Source organism: Cricetulus griseus, chromosome X (genome assembly GCF_003668045.3).
Source record: "Cricetulus griseus strain 17A/GY chromosome X, alternate assembly CriGri-PICRH-1.0, whole genome shotgun sequence".
NCBI classification, from domain to species: Eukaryota; Metazoa; Chordata; class Mammalia; order Rodentia; family Cricetidae; genus Cricetulus; species Cricetulus griseus.
In genome coordinates this window covers 111,258,898-111,276,878 of record NC_048604.1, presented here as the reverse complement: position 1 = coordinate 111,276,878, position 17,981 = coordinate 111,258,898, and the positions used below count along the sequence as shown (strand labels likewise).

The 17,981-nt window shown below is 41.8% G+C and overlaps 1 protein-coding gene across 4 annotated transcripts in view; it reads right to left on the bottom strand.

Annotated features, from left to right (window-relative positions):
• Klf8 (Kruppel like factor 8) overlaps positions 1-2,456 on the bottom strand; it is a 39,441-nt gene extending 36,985 nt beyond the window's left edge. For 2 of the 4 annotated variants that reach the window (XM_027432001.2, XM_027432003.2), the window contains exons 1-2: positions 2,299-2,456; positions 1,531-2,166 (exon numbers count right to left, since the gene is read on the bottom strand). The gene's annotated coding sequence lies outside the window, so the exon portion shown is untranslated. Of the gene's footprint in view, positions 1-1,530 lie in introns of all 4 variants that reach the window. The other 2 variants (XM_035450013.1, XM_027432002.2) reach the window with 2 other exon arrangements.
• Positions 2,457-17,981: the final 15,525 nt, after the last annotated feature.

Genomic DNA, 17,981 nt, shown 5'->3' with positions numbered 1-17,981 from the left:
GATACACTGTACCTAGTCTTTCTCATCAGCAGTTTCCAAGGATTAATGTCTCTCTCATAAGGGTTACCCCCAAACTTTGAAGAAGAGGATAAAGTCATATCTGAGTCACTGGTTTTCTGTCCAAAGGTCCTGCTGGTTACATCATCTTGGTTAAACTGACCAAATAATCAGAAGATAGGCAGATTAGTGGCCTTTTCTCTTGCAACTGATAAAATCCAGTGGGAAAAATGTTAAATCACAAACAAATAAGACATATATTCCAGCCTGTCTTTGCGAGAAATAGTCAAACCGCACAAGCTTTCATTCCCTTTGAGAACTAGTCAAAATGCACAAGCCTTCGTTCCCTTCGTCTGAAAGGTGTTTTACGGACAGGAAAGTACTAATTTGACCAGCAGTGCTCCAGACAGAAAACCCCAAAGAGTAGGAAAAGAAAGTGAAAAACACAGCAAAGTACTGGCAGCATATGTCATATATATCTTCTAAGTAAGAATTTTTTATATGCATCCTACAGAGAGAAGCAAGGTTCATCATCATACAACCAGTTAGTGGTGATAGGAGGGTTTCAACGTAGATCATTTTATTCCAAACCAACTATCTTCAGCTTAAAAATCCAAATTTAGATATTATTCTCTTCTCTCGGTCACTATTACATACTAAGTGGCATACATGTACTTTATAATTTTCCCAGTGATGGTAATATTAGAGAAAATATGGTATTGTTCCCCTGGCCACCTGTTAGGATGTGATCTGGCTTCTTTAAAATTCTTAGGGTCAAAAAAGTACAAAAAGCTTCACCTTGTGGCTAAGCAAGTCCTTTCGCTCCAGTAATCACAGCAGTTCCGGCTGATCATCCACCTACACGAACTAACCTCATGGCCACATCTTAAGGAGCCTAGACAGGGCTATGCTTTGGCTTCCCCCAGCAACCAAGCTCTGTCCCTCCTTAAAGAGCTGGCACGCCCTAACCAGCTCCTCCTCAGAGGTTCCTTGAAGGGATCTTGCCATCAGTACCAAGAGGCCAGGCTCCCAACTTAACTCTTCGCTGCCCCTCCTCCCTCTTTTGAGAAGCATCTCCAGGTACCTGCTACTGCTTGGGGGAAGGGAGGGGGTGACGTAAGTGGGATCACTGGTCTTCCAAATCCTCTTTGCTCTTGCTGAGACTTTGGATGTATGGGGTTAAAACAAACCACTTAAGGAGAATTGAGAGCACGGAGACAGGACACACTGAACAAGACAAACCTATCCATTCTTGACCCCTTTCAATTCTTCCACAAGGCCCCCTGAAGTAGCCCCTCCTCTTAGTCTCTCTTCACAATCCTTAAGGGAAGTCATTTTCCCTTGAGTTTAATTTGATTCCACATAATGTTCTTACCCCTTCCGCTCGCACGCCCCCCATCCCACTTCACTGCTAAAACCCAAAGCCAAGTGGGTGTGTGCGGTTGGCGGCGGCAGCGGCGGCCGAGGCGACGCGCTGGCGGGGGGGGGGTAGTTATGAGGACACGAGAGTGGGTTCTTTCCCGAGTCACTTACCGCCTGTGTCTCTAGCTGAGGACTCCTGAAGTGTCCGGAGATCATGCAGTCCAGTCCTCCCCAAGACTCATACTACTGAGCTAATCTCAAGACAGCTGTTCCCCTCACACCCGCCCATGTCTGACAGCGCGCCTGGCAACGCGCTTTAGTCTCCTCTTCCTTGGTCCCCCACCTCTCTGTTTTCTCCTGACTGGAAAAGGATGGGGGAAACGAAAAAGGGAGGGAGTCGATTCAGACCCAACTGGGCCACCCTCGGAACAAGGGAAACAAAGCTCTCAAGCATCCAAGCCCCGAATCGGGGCGGCGGAGCAGACTTCCTAAAAAGAATCCTCCCACTGCAGCCTTCCCTGTGCTAAAAATACAGCGGCTTCTCGGGGCGAAGTGGCCAGCGCTAAAGCTCCTGCGTTCCCCTTTTACCTCAACCGATTCAGTTCCGGCCAAGCCCATTCTCCACCCACCTCAGAACTCCTCACACCCTCCCCGAGAGACACGGGGCGGGGTCCCGGCAAAGCACCCAAACCTCAGATCACGACTTGAACGCAAAGTTGAGACGGAGGAGTCAGTGAAGACCCACAAGGAGACAGCGCCAGAGGATCCCCTCCACACAGCGGTTAGCGCTGCACACCCGGCGCCTTCCTAAAAAGAAAGGAGGAAAAGACGCTGGCGATTGGTCGAAACATATAGGAAAACACCGGCCCAGGGCAGGGGCTCCCACACGAGTGGGAGGCACTCCCGGTGGAGCACGCCAGAGAGACTTTCCGGTGGTACCTGGCCGCCCCACTGGTACACCACGCCCGTGGGGTCAGAGCCTGGCGCGCTCGCTGAACAACCTGAGTAGGTGGAGTGCTTAGCTCTTTCTCTGGCAGACTAGGCCCAGAAGAGAGGTGTGACTACCATGAGGACTCCACCTAGGGTGGAGTTCCTTAAAAGGGACAAGTGGCCGCTAGAGGGGAGTGGAGTAGGAGGGGGTGGAGATGGGTGGGGCAGAGAAGGCAGAGGGACAGGGGAGGGGGTGGGGCGAGACCTAGGAGCCAGGAGCTGGCCTCGCCCCTGGCGGCCAGCTCTCTCTGTTGGCCTCCTGCAGCAGCAGGTACAACTAAAATCAGTTTCAGTGAATCCTCAGTCCTTGACAAGGATTTTCGGGCACACGACATGGTCACCTATCCACCAGGATTTAAGCTCTCTAGGGGAGGGTGAGAAGGGTGTGGTGACTGAGAGTAAGGGATGTCTAGGAAGAAAGGGATGCGGAATGGGGAGTACCAGAAAGATAACTGAAAGCGGATTTTTACCCTCCCAGTTCTCCATGGCAACGTGTGACACTAGCAAGGACAGAGGGGTCACAGTGTCTTTTTAGGGATGACGCTTAAGAGGAAAGAGGAAAGGAGCTGGGTGCATTTCCTAGCAATAGATAAGAGAAGGTGAGAGTATAAGGAGAAGGTGGGGGAAATGAGTTGAAGATGAATTACTAACACCCTGTGGCCCTTGCAGGGAGAGTTCATAAAGGCTTTCTGAGTCTCCCAGCTACCAACCAGCTCTCTAAGAATAGAGTTCTCAACCCCCTGAGACTGCCTCTCAGCCAAGCATTGGCTAACATCCCTCAAGAACTGAATCCATAGACTAGAAGCCACATTTCCAGCATTTCCTTGTCCTTGCCTTAAAACCCTTCTCTAGCCCATTTTAATGGAAACCCAGGAAGTCACAGACAACCAAAGCCTCCTTCCAGTGCCTCTTCCCTGCCACATTTCCTTCAAAGGGGAGGCAAAGAGAAAGAAGAAACAAAGGATGGCAAGGGAAGGAGCAGCCAAGTAAGAGAAATAATAATAGGTTCCATGTATTCAGCCTCTCACATGGGCAGTTCACTGGGCCAGGTACCATTATAGTCATCCACTTTCCTTTATTCTTGGTAACAACCCTGGAAAGCAGGTAGCACTATATTTTTATGCCCATCAGGGAGGACTGGGGATTGAAGTCAGGACCTAGTATATTTGAAGCAAGCACTCTACCACTCAGATATGTTCTCAGCTCGTTTTTTGTTATTGTTTGTTTATTTGAGATAGGTAGTCTTACAATGGAGCGCAGGCTAATGTTATAGCCTAAGCTATCCTCAAACTCACCAGTCTCCTGCCTCAACTTCATTAGTTCTGAGTTTACAGGCATGCAGTGTCAGCTTCTTAAGAAGAATAAGGGCCTGGTGGTGTTGATGCACGCCTTTAATCTCAGCACTCGAAGCAGACGCAGGTGGATCTCTGTGAGTTCGAGGCCAGTCAGTTCTACAGAGCGAGTGCCAGGACAGGCTACAAAACTGCATAGAGAGAAACCCTGTCTCAAAAAACCAAAAAAAGGAGGAGGAGGAGGAGGAAACTGAGGGTCACAGCTCAGTATGTGCCCAGCAAGTATGATGTCCATTTGCTTAATTGCTATTTCTGCTCAGATGTCTTTTAGACATCTCATTTTCCTTCCATCTCCAAACAATCTGTTCTTCCACTGGTAGTTCATCCAGCACCTAAACATTCAAAGTAACACCCCAGAATCCTTCCACTTGCTTGATGATCTGAAGCCTGCCCGTATCTCAAGCAGCAGGGTTTTTGCTCTTCTACTAGATCTTACCTAGATTCAAAACTCCTGATAATTCCAGGCTTTTTCCAATCTTGGGGCCATGAGACACCTTACCTTCTTTGCCTGAAATGTCTGTTTAAACTCCCTGTCCATCTTTAAAAAGACCAACTAAAGGTCATCCTCTTTCCTTATTTAATTCATTCAGGAAGTACTGACCATTTCCTGCTGCACCTCTAAGTATCAATGTGTTAATACAACTGCTTATCCCTACTACTACATTATAATGACATGGAGGCTAGATCTCAGGTGTTAGGTCTGTAATGTAGATGCTGGGTAGTACTAGCAATGATAGTTATCGAGCAGTAACTATGTGCTGAGCTCTGTTCTGAGCTTCACTGAATCATTCTGACAGTGGTATAAGTAGGCCTTATCACTATCTCTTTCAAATGTAGAAACCAAGGAACAAAGATTAATCAGCATGTATAAGTACTTACTACTGGAAAGAATGTCCCAGTAGGAGGGGCTTTTATAAATGCCGAACTATTTCTCTATCCCATGTTTCCACTGCTGCCGATACCCACCACTGACCTGCTTACAAGGTTAAGACTTACTAAGTAAAAGCCATACAATGTACAACTCTACATACTCTTTTTAAAAAAAGGGTCATTTTATTCCTTGAATTCTTGCTATTAATGTATAAAATCTGGGGAGTATTACTAAAAAACAACTTTTCATTAGTTCAAGGCTATCTTCAGTAATGACAGTTTTAAATTCAAGGATGTAAAACTGTTTGTAACAAAGACTTTTGTGATGTTGAAAAATTAAAATAGGTAGACTTCTGTAATAAATTCTGATTTCAATAGCCACTAGAATTCTTTATCTATGTTAGATATACCCTTCAGTCATCGTGAATTCTTTGCTCAATCTCTGCAGGCTTCTTATGAAGTTGTGTCCATTTGAAGACAGTCAAACCATCTTGCTAAAAGTGTTTCTGGTTATCAAATTTATTTTATATGCTTGTTTTTCTCTGCCTCAACTGTATTTGCATAGAAAACATTGTATCAGATTAGCAAATTCAGATTTTGAAAAAAAAACAAATTATTAAGCCTTAAACTTGAGATTCTTTCCCATCCATGCTTCCATTTAGTCAGTGAAACATACTGAGCACCTATGCTATAATAAGAAGCATGTTGAACATTAGAGGGATAAATAAAACAAAACCACCCACTCTCTCCTAGAGACTTCAGAGTAGGAGCCCTTGACTTCATCATACCCAGTCTTTTGGGTCACATTTTCCTTTGAAGTTTTTAGATAGGATATCTGTCTTGCTTGAATGAAAACTCAAAGGTGACTCACAAAGAACTATGTACCCTAGCTCCACAGTTGGTGGTAAAGATGGAGTTTTCCTTGATAATCTTTGTCTCTGTTCTTTATTTTTCCATACTGTGGATTGAAGCCAGTGAATTGTGTATGTTTGGCAAGCACTCACCCACTGAGCCACGCCCACCCTTGTTCTTTGCCACTTGCCCTATCAATAATCAGCATGGCTGATGACACTTAGGTAAGATGAAAACTTGTAAGGGAGCAGACATGAAGAAGATGCAATGTTTCTTCCTTCTAGGAAGTACCACAGGCTCCCCTTTTCATAGGTGGCTTAAGAGATAAAGCAAATAGCAATCTGCAATATCTTCAACTTGCTCCATTTCACCCAAAGCATAAGGGAGACTAAGTGCTTGCTGCAGCAGCCTAAAGCCCCCTCTATGTGCTTAAACAACCAAGAGGGGTGCTGCCTTTAATCCCAGCATTCGGGAGGCACAGGCAGAGGCAGAGGCAGAGGCAGAGGCAGGTGAATCTCTGTAAATTCGAGGCCAGCCTAGTCTACAAAGCTAAACAGAGAAATCCTGTCTCAAAAAAAAGAACCAAGGGGGTAAGGTGAGAATTAAATTACATACTGAACTTAATAAAATATGGCGGAGAAGCCTGCAGACACCTAGGGCTCACAAGATGCTGCTCTTTGCTGCCCTTCTTCCTCTTCATTCCCCTGCCTCTCTTCCTCCTCCAGAATGCCAGGCAACAAGCTACCAGGGTGGAGCCTGGAATGAGGGCTAGAGGGAGAAGAGGAGGAAAAGCCTCTGGAAGAGGCCTCCACCCTCCCTGCTCCTAGTAGAACAACAATAACAATTTAAAATACTTGAAGAGCTGGGGCTAAGAAGAAGGTGGGGCAGAAAAAAAGGGCAGAAGAGGATGATGAGGAAGGGTGGAGACAAGACAAGGGAGGGATTTTAGGGGCCAGCAAGATAGAACAGCCAGGAAGACAAGGAGGAAGTAGCACTTAAACAGAAAAAAATCGGCCCTCTTACGATACTGTTGTTCCTGGGACAAGAATATCGCCAAAACCAGTACATAGCTCAGACCTAATGGGAACAAAATTGCCCTCCTCACCCACTTTTTTTTTTGCTTTGCAGTTCCCCAGGGGAGATAGTCTCCCTGCAAGCTCAGCTAGAAGACCTTTAGCCTCCCTGCTAGTGTTGAAGCAGTGGTGAGTTCCTCCCATGGCTCAGGGACATCACGAAGGTTACTGGCAGCAAAGGATAAGGACAGTGGGAAGAAGGATGTCTATTTAGCCGAGAAGAGAAGACCTGGAAGAAGACTTGGTTTGTAAGCTGTGCAACGTTGAGCAAAAGCTTTCACGTCTCTAAACACCAGCTTCTACAGCAGTTTCTTTCACAGAGATACTGTTAGCACCGACTTCACAGGACTGTCACGAAGATAAAATAAGACACAGAGGAGGCTTTGCAGTGACTAGCAAACTGAAGCTTTGGGCTGCCTTTCCCAGAAGGGAAGGAATCAAACTGTTTTTTCGTAAAGCCTCCAGAGTTCATTCTATCAGCAATCAGTCCCTGAAAAAGCTACCTCAGCCCCGATGAGATTACTGCCTGCAGAGCACAGTGCATGGCACAAAGGAAGCTCTCAAAGTTTAACTAGTGTTACTTCTAACAATGGAACCTCTGAACTTTGAATCTCCTTTTTGGCCAAAGAAGTTAAAGCAATGACCCATATTCTTTCTATGGGTTTCCTATTCATGTACACGTAAATACACCAATTTACAAAAATAAAAGCCTAACTGCTTGCTCTAAGACATCCAGAGCACAATTAAATTCACTTTAGGACTGTCCAGTAGGCCAGGAGCATATGGCCAGAATTTGAAATCCTCCTGGCATAATACCATCCCAGGCAATCTCTAGCAGGTCCACAAACTCCTATAAATTTAGTTGTGCCTTAGGCCACTAACTTTATAAATAAAAAGTCTGATTAACTGTGGTGGTGGCGGTGGCGGTGGCGATAGTGGTGCTAGTGCCGTTTGTGTTAGGACAAGAAGTTGGCCTCCCATGGATTTTCACACCACTTATACTACAAAAGTTACCACACCCATAAATTGGAGGAAGGAAGAGCCTTCATAGTCAGCAACCAAGTCAAACCAGAAAAACTGGGAGCCTCAGCCTCACCTGAAGGAAAGGTATAATAACTTTGTCCCTAGAATATATATTCCTGAGTCAGTATAAGACTTGAATTCTTGCTTTCGTATTATACAAATAAACATACAAGAGTATCTAAGGAAATGTATAAGAAATTTCTTTATCACTAAGCTAATCCAGGAGTGCTAGGTCCCCAAAGGCACAATAAGCAGTTATCATGTCCCTATAGAAGTGTATAGTCTAGTTCCTATTGTCCTCCAAACAAGTGAGAAATGGATCCTTACTCTAGGGGCCAGAACAGGTCAATACATAACTCAGAAAGTAAAACGGAAAATCTGAATGTGGTTCTCCCCATGGTTCTTTCTTAAAATCTTTCTTAACACACCTACTAAATTTCCTTCATTCTTCATCTCACCAACTAGCCTTGTATTGTAGTACTTATCCCTCAAGTCAATACCACAAATATAGTTAAAGCAGTCTGACAGGGAGTGACAATGACAGGGCATTACTCTCTCAAGACAGTACAGCAATGAATTTAAATGAATATGGCAGGCAGATTAGCAGTAGCAATTCACTTCCTAAGATGAGATAAATGGTTTGATGAGGGATGAGAGTCTAATTAGTATGCCAAGGGGATACACCTATTTACATGGTAGAAACACACAATTGAAATGGTAAGGACTGTGTGGTCAAGTGGATTAAATATGCACAAATATGCTGAAAATAAAATGCGGGAGACACAAATCACCCCAGGTACAGAATGTTGGTGTGGGAAAGGCTTAAAGATGTTATTACAGTAAGTGTTTTCAACATGTGGCATCTATGCCAATAACTCTATGAAGGATCATTTTGGGTGGCACACAGATAAATATTTTCCCATACTGTGTATTTATTTTTATGGTTACCTTCTATTTACAGAAAATAAAACTGGCTTTCCATTTTCAGTCATGCTATTTTTGTAGAAATTTATTTTTATTAAAGTCAGTTCATTTAAAAAATAATAAATAATTCTAGAGATATATTCTAAATCATGAAAGTAACTGAAACATAATTGATCTTTAGCAAGCCCGTATAAATCTTATTATCCCAATCCAACAGTTCATTCATTGGACACCCTGATCTAGAGGAGGGTATTACACCCCAATTGACAAAAAAAATCAAACTTGCCTGTTTCTCCTGTAACCATGGCAGAATTGGCAATAGAGCATGGCACTTGACACTGAACCTAGATTAAGCCACCTGCCCCTACTTTTTGAAACACCTCATGTTATGCTAAAAGGCTTTCTTTTGGCTCTTACAGCATGGTAACATATGTCTCCCATAGGGCTTGTCACATTTTATTAAATTTATCTTTTTATGTGCAATCTTACTTATTTGACTGTTAGCTCCTTGATGTCAGGAGTTGGATCATCATAGTTCCATTATCATCATGTTTTCATATCTGAGTATAGTACCTGTACAGTGGCAAATACCCAGTGGAAGATGGTCTAATGTAATAATGAAGAATTAGAGATAGATGTCTGCATATTAATGCTGCCATCATTTCATTAATGTTGCCACTAATTCAGCACTTAATAGCTGTGTGACACTGGACAACTTACATAAACTACCTGGGTCTTCCTTTCCTTATTTGTTAAGATGAGGATTAGGAAAAAGCAGCCAAATATGACACTGAGAAGGTAAGGTAACAATACATGGACTTGGTATAGAATGAGCGCTAGTACATTTTACAGACTGAGAATCCCTAGCCCAGAAATCTAAAATGCTCTGAATTCTGAAGCATTTTGAGTGCTTAGACAGTAAAGGTGGAAATGTTCCATACCTGCCCTCGTAGAACTGTAGTTAAAATCCATTTACACTGGGGCTGGTGAGATGTGCTGCCTGAAAACCCCAATGGAATGAGTTTGATACCCAGAACTCACATACATGGTAAAAAGTCAAAACTGACTCTTGCAATGTGTTCTCTTACTTCCACATGTGTACACACATGCATGCACATACCCATACCTTAAATAATTATAAATGCAAAAAAACACACTCTCACTAAATATTACATAAAATTACCTTCAAGGTATTCCCATAAATTGAAACAAAAATAAATTTCATGTTTAAGCATGAGGTCCATACTTAAGATCTATTATTATACAAATATATAAATATTCCACATGCTAAGGAAAAAACTTGAATCTAAAACATTTCTGTTCCCAAGCATCTGGATAAAGAACTCACAGTCTGTATTTGTGTTGAACTCAAGTATACTTTATTGGTCTTGAGACTCAACTCTGGAGAAATAGGCAAGACTATTTTTTCCACTCATGTTCATTCAAATGTCTCATCTTGCCAGGCATTGGTGGCACATGCCTATAATCCCAGCACTCGGGAGGCAGAGGCAGGCGGATCTCCGTGAGTTTGAGGCCAGCCTTGACTACAGAGCTAGTTCCAGGACAGCCTCCAAAGCCACAGAGAAGCACTGTCTCGAAAAAACAACAAAACAAAACAAATGCCTCACCTTCTTTCCTTTCTCATTCCTAATGGCTCAATCCACTTCTGTAACATCATTTCCACACTCTTTGCTATCTGCTATCTCAGCTAGTTATAACAAATTATAGACTCCTCAATCAACGATGTCATCTCACCGAAACCAAGATTAAGTGCAAGCGTTAAGTCTACTAACAGAAAAACAGAAATAAAGGCAAAGGAAGATCATTCCATACTTAGATGTAATAGGAGAGACTGGGTGTTCAACAAAAAGATATTAGGAAGCTAATTTACAGGATGCCCATAACAAATATACTGCTAGTTAGAGTTGACATGTCCTCTCTCCAAAACTCATATTTGAAACCTTGATTCCCAAGCTGATGGTATAAGAGGAAGAACCCTTAAGAAAGCTATTAGTACTCTTATAAAAGGCTTAAGGGACAGACTTTGTCCCTTTCCCCCTTCCATTCCTTCTGCCATGTGAAGACAATGCTCACATCGTCTGGAAAGCCAGCAACAAGGTACCATCTTGGAAGTAAAAAACAACCCTTGCAACACATTAAACTGTAAGATCCTTGATCTTATACGGACTGCGTTTCAGAACAATGAGACATAAATTCTCACTGTAAATTAGCCACTATGTGATATTATTATAGCAACATAAAGAATATGATAATATACAGAACCAGAATTTATACTTTTAGCTATACAAAGTGGTGCATGATCATAATCATAGGTACTTGAGAGGCTGAAGCAGAAAAATCACAAACTGGAGTCCACTCTGGGCTACAGAGCAAGTTCTTATCTCAAAATAAAAATAAGAATAGGGATATACTTCAGTGGGAATAGGCTTGCTTAACTTTGAGAAGTCAATTACTAGATTCAATACCCCAGAATTGCAAGAAAAAAAGGAAGGGAAAGGGGAAAAGGAAAGCAAATTATGTTTTGCAATACACCTATGGCTATATAAAATATTATGTAGTATTGAGTTAAAAAGTAAGACACAAAAGAACATATATGCCCACACTCACACATATTTGTTATAGAAATACATTTAGAATTAAAACAGAATGGCCTGTAGAATTATCTGAAAACTTTACCATATTTAAAATATTTTCTATAACGACCATGAATTATTTTTATATCTGGAAAATAAGGGTTAAACATAAATTATCATTGCAGGTAGCACAGATTTTGGTAAGTTTTATGTTTGTACCTGTACACATATACTCAATAAACAGATGTAAAACAAATTTTAATCTCTCCTAATTGGTTATCCTGACAACATTTACACGCTTGAATTGCAGCTATAATTGACCATTCCAAGTCAGAAATGTCTCAAAAGTGCCTGTCTCAAGACAAAAATTAATGCCACTAAATATGAGTTATAAGAAAGGCCTTCAAGAAATGGTTTTCTATTTCTATGGTTTTCTTACTTCAACCAGCAGTCACCATCTGATAAAGACACAGATCTGTGAGCCCAAGTGCACAAATCTTGGCAAAAAGTTCTTTCACACTTATATGCTTAGCAAATCAATTTTCCTTAGCAGTAATAATCACAAGTTCTAATTGGGTACACTATGCATTTGTGTGATGATCTATTCGATGCCTGCTTCTCCCACTGGACCTCATTGTAAGAAGGCAGAATCTAGGTCAGATTTACTCAAGGATGTAATTTAGTTCTTGAAAGAAAGTAATTGCTCAATAAATATTTGTTAATTTCACTGACTGGATAACTGAATCATTGATTTTTTTAAAATGTCATGGTCATCTATTTTGTTTTAAGAAAGGGTCTCTTTGTGAGACCCAGTCTGATCTCAGAATCACTATTGTTCCCAGTGCATATGCCATCATGCCCCACATTTATCTTTAACTTCTCTGACCTACAGTTTTCCAATGATATCTGCACGATGTTTTGACAGAAATAAGGTAGCTTGTAGAAACTTCTTTTCCCAAAATGAAAACTAGGAAAAGAACCTGAAGAAGAAATCAATCAAAAGCTCTATAATAATAATAATAATAATAATAATAATAATAATAATAATAATAATAATAATTCCAATTTGAATTGGGTGCTTTGCTATGTGCTCTAAACAGTTTAGATATAGTAAAACAATCCCTACAATAACCCTGTGAACACCCTAGTCTTTATAGAGTAAAACTGAGAATGAGAGAAGTAAAACTGGCCTAGATCTCTTATCAGAATTACCACTTCAGTTGTCCTGACTGTGTGTATTGTGTGATTTTTGTAAACAGGTATCATTATGTACCCCAGGCTAGCCTCCAACTCTTCTACTTCAGCCTCCCCAGTGTTGGCATTATTGACATGTACTGCCTTGCCTGTCAGTCTTAATTTATTGTATTCAGATTCAAAGAAATATGGATATACCATAGGATCCTCAGAAATAGACACTTGGTAAGAGGTAAGAAACTTTTAAATTTATATAAATTTTCCTAATGACAATTCTTTTTTGCAAGCTTGTATCTGTCTTTGATTTTGCTGTGTTGAAATGACAGAATGGGGGTGATTCCTCTATTAATAAACAAAATAAAAAATAAAGCAAGAGGTACTTTCTCATGGCGCCCCAAAAGGCATTTACTACAGAACTTTTTGAATGTTGAGATTTCCTAAAAACTAATCCCCGTGATTCCATGCAGGATTACTACTCCCATTTCAGCATGCCAGGAAATCATGTGCTTTTCTGCATAGAACAATCAATACGGCTTATTATTACATGCAATAAGAAGATAGAATTTAACTTACATTATTTCTACCAAAGACACAAGTCAGTACATTAAAAAAGGAAACCAAACAACCAGATTCCTTATTTGGCTAACTGTCTGAACTGTAACCTAGTACAGAAACAGCTCTGTGCTTAAGAGCACATACAGCTCTTGCACAGGGCCTCAGTTTGGCTTCCAGAATCCACATTATGTAACTGTAACTCCACCTCAGGGGGATTTGACAACTCTGGCCTCTATGACCACCTGTATTCACACACACACACACACACACACACACACACACACACACACACACACACACACACACACTTAAAATAGTAATTCCTAAAAATTAAAATGTAGGTGTTAACAAATAAATTAAAAGCACTTGAGTAAATTGCCAAGACTCTCCACAACCTGACAGGAAGGCCTCATTGCTGAAAACAACAGTCACAGAACTCACTGAACATGGAGAGTCTAGATGGTGCCTCCACAGAACCTTCACCTTCGCCTCTATGTCCTGGTGTTTTTGGTTAAGAAGGTACTCTCTCTGCAGGCTACCAAAAGAGAAGTGTATACGCCACCTAGTCACTTCTTTGACCTGTCAACCAGCCTAGGGCAATGATGGCACAAAGCTTGTGGGAATAGTCAATCAATGTCTGAATTGGCTTAAGTCCCACTCCACAATATGGAACCCAAACCTGACACTGCTTGGGTGACCAAGAACCAGAGACTAGATACCCCAGGGATCTAGGGTAAAACCAAATAGTACTGCTCTAAAAAAGTATCAATAAAATGACTCTTAATGATATTCTGCTATGCTCATAGATCAGTCACCATCAGAGATGCATCCTTTTTAACAAATGGGAACAAATACAGAGACCCACAGCCTGACCAGAGAGGAAGGAGAGGAGAAGGAGGGGGAGGGGGAGGGGGAAAGGGAGAGGGGGAAAGAGAGAGTGCAGGAGAGAGGGAGAGAGGGAGAGAGGAGAGAGAGAGAGAGAGAGAGAGAGAGAGAGAGAGAGAGAGAGAGAGAGAGAGAGAGAGAGAGAGAGAACAATGTGCACATGCTAGAGCATGGAAATGGAGGCCAGAGGAAACAGGATCTAGGGTAAAACCAAGCTCATCAAATCCATTGCTCAGGAAACCTCATGTAAAAGGAGGCTGTGAAAAGAGTGTAAAAGCCAGAGTGGGTAGAATACAAGGACCTCTAAATCAACTGAGTAAGACTCATATGAACTCAGACACTGAAGCAGAAACCACAGGTCTATACCTGGTTTTCTGTGTATATATTAAAGCTTCCAGGGCTGGGCAGTGGTAGCACATGCCTTTAATCCCAGCACTGGGGAGGCAGAGGAAGGTGATCTCTGTGAGTTGGAGACCAGCCTGGTCTACAGCAGAGGACAGCCTCTGAAGCCACAGAGAAACCTTGCTTTGAATCCCCCCCCAAAAAAAAGGAGTTCCAGGTTTTTTTTTTTTTTGGTTTTGGGTTTTTGTTGTTGTTGTTATTGTTGTTGTTTTTTCGAGACAGGGTTTCTCTGTGTAGCACTGGCAGTCCTGGAACTCAATCTCTAGACCAGGCTGGCCTCAAACTCACAGAGATCATCTGCCTCTGCTCCCTAGTGCTGGGATTAAAGGTGTGCATCACTACCACCTAACTGGGTTTAGTGTTTTTATGGGACTCCTGAATGTATAAACAAGTAGGTCTCTGATTCTTGTGCCTTGTCTTGGACTCTTTTCCTTCTGCTGGCTTGCCTTCCTTGTTCAACTTTGATACAATATTTTATTTTGTTTTTTAAATATTTAATTTTTCTAAAAATAGAATAAAATTGATTATTTTATTTTTTAAAAGAGCACTATATTATACAGATTTGTGCATAAAACAGGAACAAATTAGGGCAGATAAAAAGCTATGTAAATAGCATCTTTGTGAAAAATAAGTTTCTCATACAGAACTAAGATTTAGTGACAATTCTTAAGCCTCCGGCAGATCATGGACCTCATACTTCAACACAGAGACTCATCTGAATGTCTTGCTAAAATCCAGACTGTGGATGGCTAGCCTTGTTCTGATATAGTAGATTACTGCAAGGAACCCAAAACTTTTCATTTCTTCCAAGTTTCCAGGAGATGCTGATGCTTCTATTCGAGACCACACTTGGAGTACTGTGGGGCCATGGGAACATGAATTCTGAGACTGTGCAAGAGTTAGAAACTGTCACCACACACACAGCAGCCACTTTTTGTTGCTATTCCTGGCAAGGAATTACTTCTATCATTAATTGTAAAGCATTCTTTTCATGGAAGCAGCTAAAAGTAATGAATACCATATTAACACACTATATACTATATACTCCATTTACTTCATACTACTACAATGAGATGCATATTTTACACCAAGACCTAGTGACAAATGAGCAAGTTCCAGGACAGCCAAGGCTATGCAGAGAAACCCTGTATCAAACAAACAAAAAACTTGTTTCTTTTACCTTTTGAGATTATGATAATTTTATCATTTCTCCTTTCTTTTTCCTCTTTTCAAGTCCTCCTATATAACCCTCCTTGCCCTATTTTAATTTCATGCTACAATCTTTCATTAATTGCTGTAACATACATATATGTACATGTGTACGTGTGTCTGCTCCTAAATACATAAGTACAACCTGCTCAATCTGTGTAACGGTATTTACATGTGTGTTTGCAGGGCTGACCATTTGGTAATAGATAACCAATTGGCATGCTCTTCCCTGGGGAAGATTTCTTCCACTCTCAGCATTCCTTAGTTGCCTGTTGTCCTTTGTGTAGGCTTGATTGCCTCATGGGCTTTTACCTATTCACTTTAACATGTCTACTGCTGTTGCCCCTGTTCAGCTCATGTTTAAATAGCCATGTTGCTGAGACTTTATGTGTGTAACTTCTGACATTTGGAAGAGATGCAATCTCATAGCAAATGCCCCAATCCTCTCTCTTAAAATCTTTCTGCCTATCTTCTGCAATAATCCCAGAGCCCTAAGGGTGGGAGTTAATACTGTAGTTGTTTCATTTGGGACTGGGCTCTCTACACCTCTGCGTTTTGATTGGTTGTAGTTTTCTGTCATGGTCTTCCTCTATTATAAAAAGAAGATTCCTTGATTGAGGGGTTCTGAAGACTACACTTATCTGAGAGTATGCCTTAGTTTATTTTTCTATTGCTGTGCAGTCACCATGACCAGGCAACTCATGGAAGGAAGAGTTTATTGGGACTTACAGTTTCAGAGAGATACTTGAGTCCATGACCATCATGGCTGGGAGCATGGCAGTAGGCAATAGGTGCTGGAGCAGTATCTGAGGACTTACATCTGATCCTCAAGCATGAGGCAGAAAGATAACTGGGAATGGCATGAACTTTTGATACCTCAAAAGCCCATCCACTGGACATACCTTTTCCCACAAGGCCACACTTCCTGTTCCTTCCCAAACAGTTCTACCAACTGGGAACTAAGCATTCAAATATATGAGCTCTGGAGGAGTAGCACACCCTTATGCAGGTTTCCAAAAAGAAATTTAAAAAATGTACAGTTTGCGCAGGAGAAACAACACTAGAAAAGTTAATACTGAAGCCATGGTTTGTGCTGAAATAGAGCAATGGAATAAAGGGAGTGGTGCTCTCACAGTGAGACTCCACCCAGCTAATCCTACCATTTGTGAAAACAAAAGGCCGGAGGAATTATCTGTTCCTACAGAGCAACAAATCAAAGCTTGTGTAAATGGGAGTTCAAAGAGGTGGCCAGAGTCCATCCCAAGCAGACAGCAAAACATGGCAGCATCAGCCACCTGGCTCTGACTTTAGTTAGAGTCACGAAGGATGCAGGAATATAAATACTTTTGGAATCTTCTTCTGAGGTCAAGGAAAGCCTTCCTGGCACCCCTGAGGCCAGGTAGGCCACTGCAGAAGAGAGAACCCAGGATGCTGAAGATGTCAAAGACCTGGGATATATGCAAAGGAGAGCTGCATAAGCAGAGTGGAAGCAGCCCAAGGGAGTAGAAGTGTATTTTGCAGTCAGCAAAGCAAGAAGGGGAGAGCCATCTAAGCCCTTTGACACGGGACATAAGAGATACAGGATTTGGAGTTTGCCCTGCTGGGTTTTAGTTATGCTCTGGTCCAGTGCTTCCTCAGTATACTCCCATTCCTCGCTTTTGAAATGGTAGTGTACATTCTGTGTCATTCTATGCTGTATTTGCTTTTTAAATTTTTATGGGAGGTTACAATTAAGAGATTGTCTTGAGACTTTTGATTTTGGATTTTTAAATTGTGTTGAAACTATAAAAGACTATGGGCACTTTTGAAGTCGTTCTAAATGCATTTTGCTTTATATGGCAACAAGTCTATGGGAGTCAGAGATTGGAATGTGATAGTTTGAATGAGAATGGCCCCTTAGCCTCTTCTACTTGAATGCTTAGTCCCCAGTACTTGGGAAGGAATAAAAGTGTGGCTTAGAGTAGGTGTGTCACTGGGGATGGGCTTTGAGGTTTCAAAGGCCCTTGCCATTCCCAGTTATCTCTCTCTGTCTTATGCTTGTGTATGAGATGTAGGATCTCAGCTACTGCTCCAATGTCATGCCTGTCTACCTGCTGCTAAGTCTCATAGACTTACCCTCTGAAACTGTCAGGCCCTGCTAAATGCTTTCTTCTGCAAGTTGCCTTGGTCATGGTGTCTTAACATAGCAATAGAAAAGTAACTAAGACAGGAAAAAAGGACAAATACTTAGAATGTGATAAGCTAGGGATTGTACTGGTTTAGTAAAGTGGCAGTTAACGGTTCTCCTCCAAGATCTATGACTAGCCCTGGGTAGTTGGCTAAGTTTCCAGTACCAGACACAATTTCCCTTTTGTTAGTTACTGCCACTGGTATGAATGCCACTACTGCACCCCTAGGGCTATTCTGTCCTGATAGCCCTTGTTGTGGTTCATAGGTGTTATAGCTAGGTAGGACTGTTGGTTGCTTCTCTCCTTTAGAATACTGAATGACACCTCCTGGTACCACAAAAACTAGTTCTCAGAGAGCAGGCTTTGGGTCTGTTCTAGTTTAGAGGCTTCTGGATTCTGTGTCTTAAGTGGATGGTTTTTTTCAGCAATAGGGACTTATCTTCACCTCTGAGGGTCAACCAAGGGAAATAGCAACAGCATGTAATGTTTTGGGGAGTCACTTGTACGACTCTGAAAAGAAGGTCTGGTGTT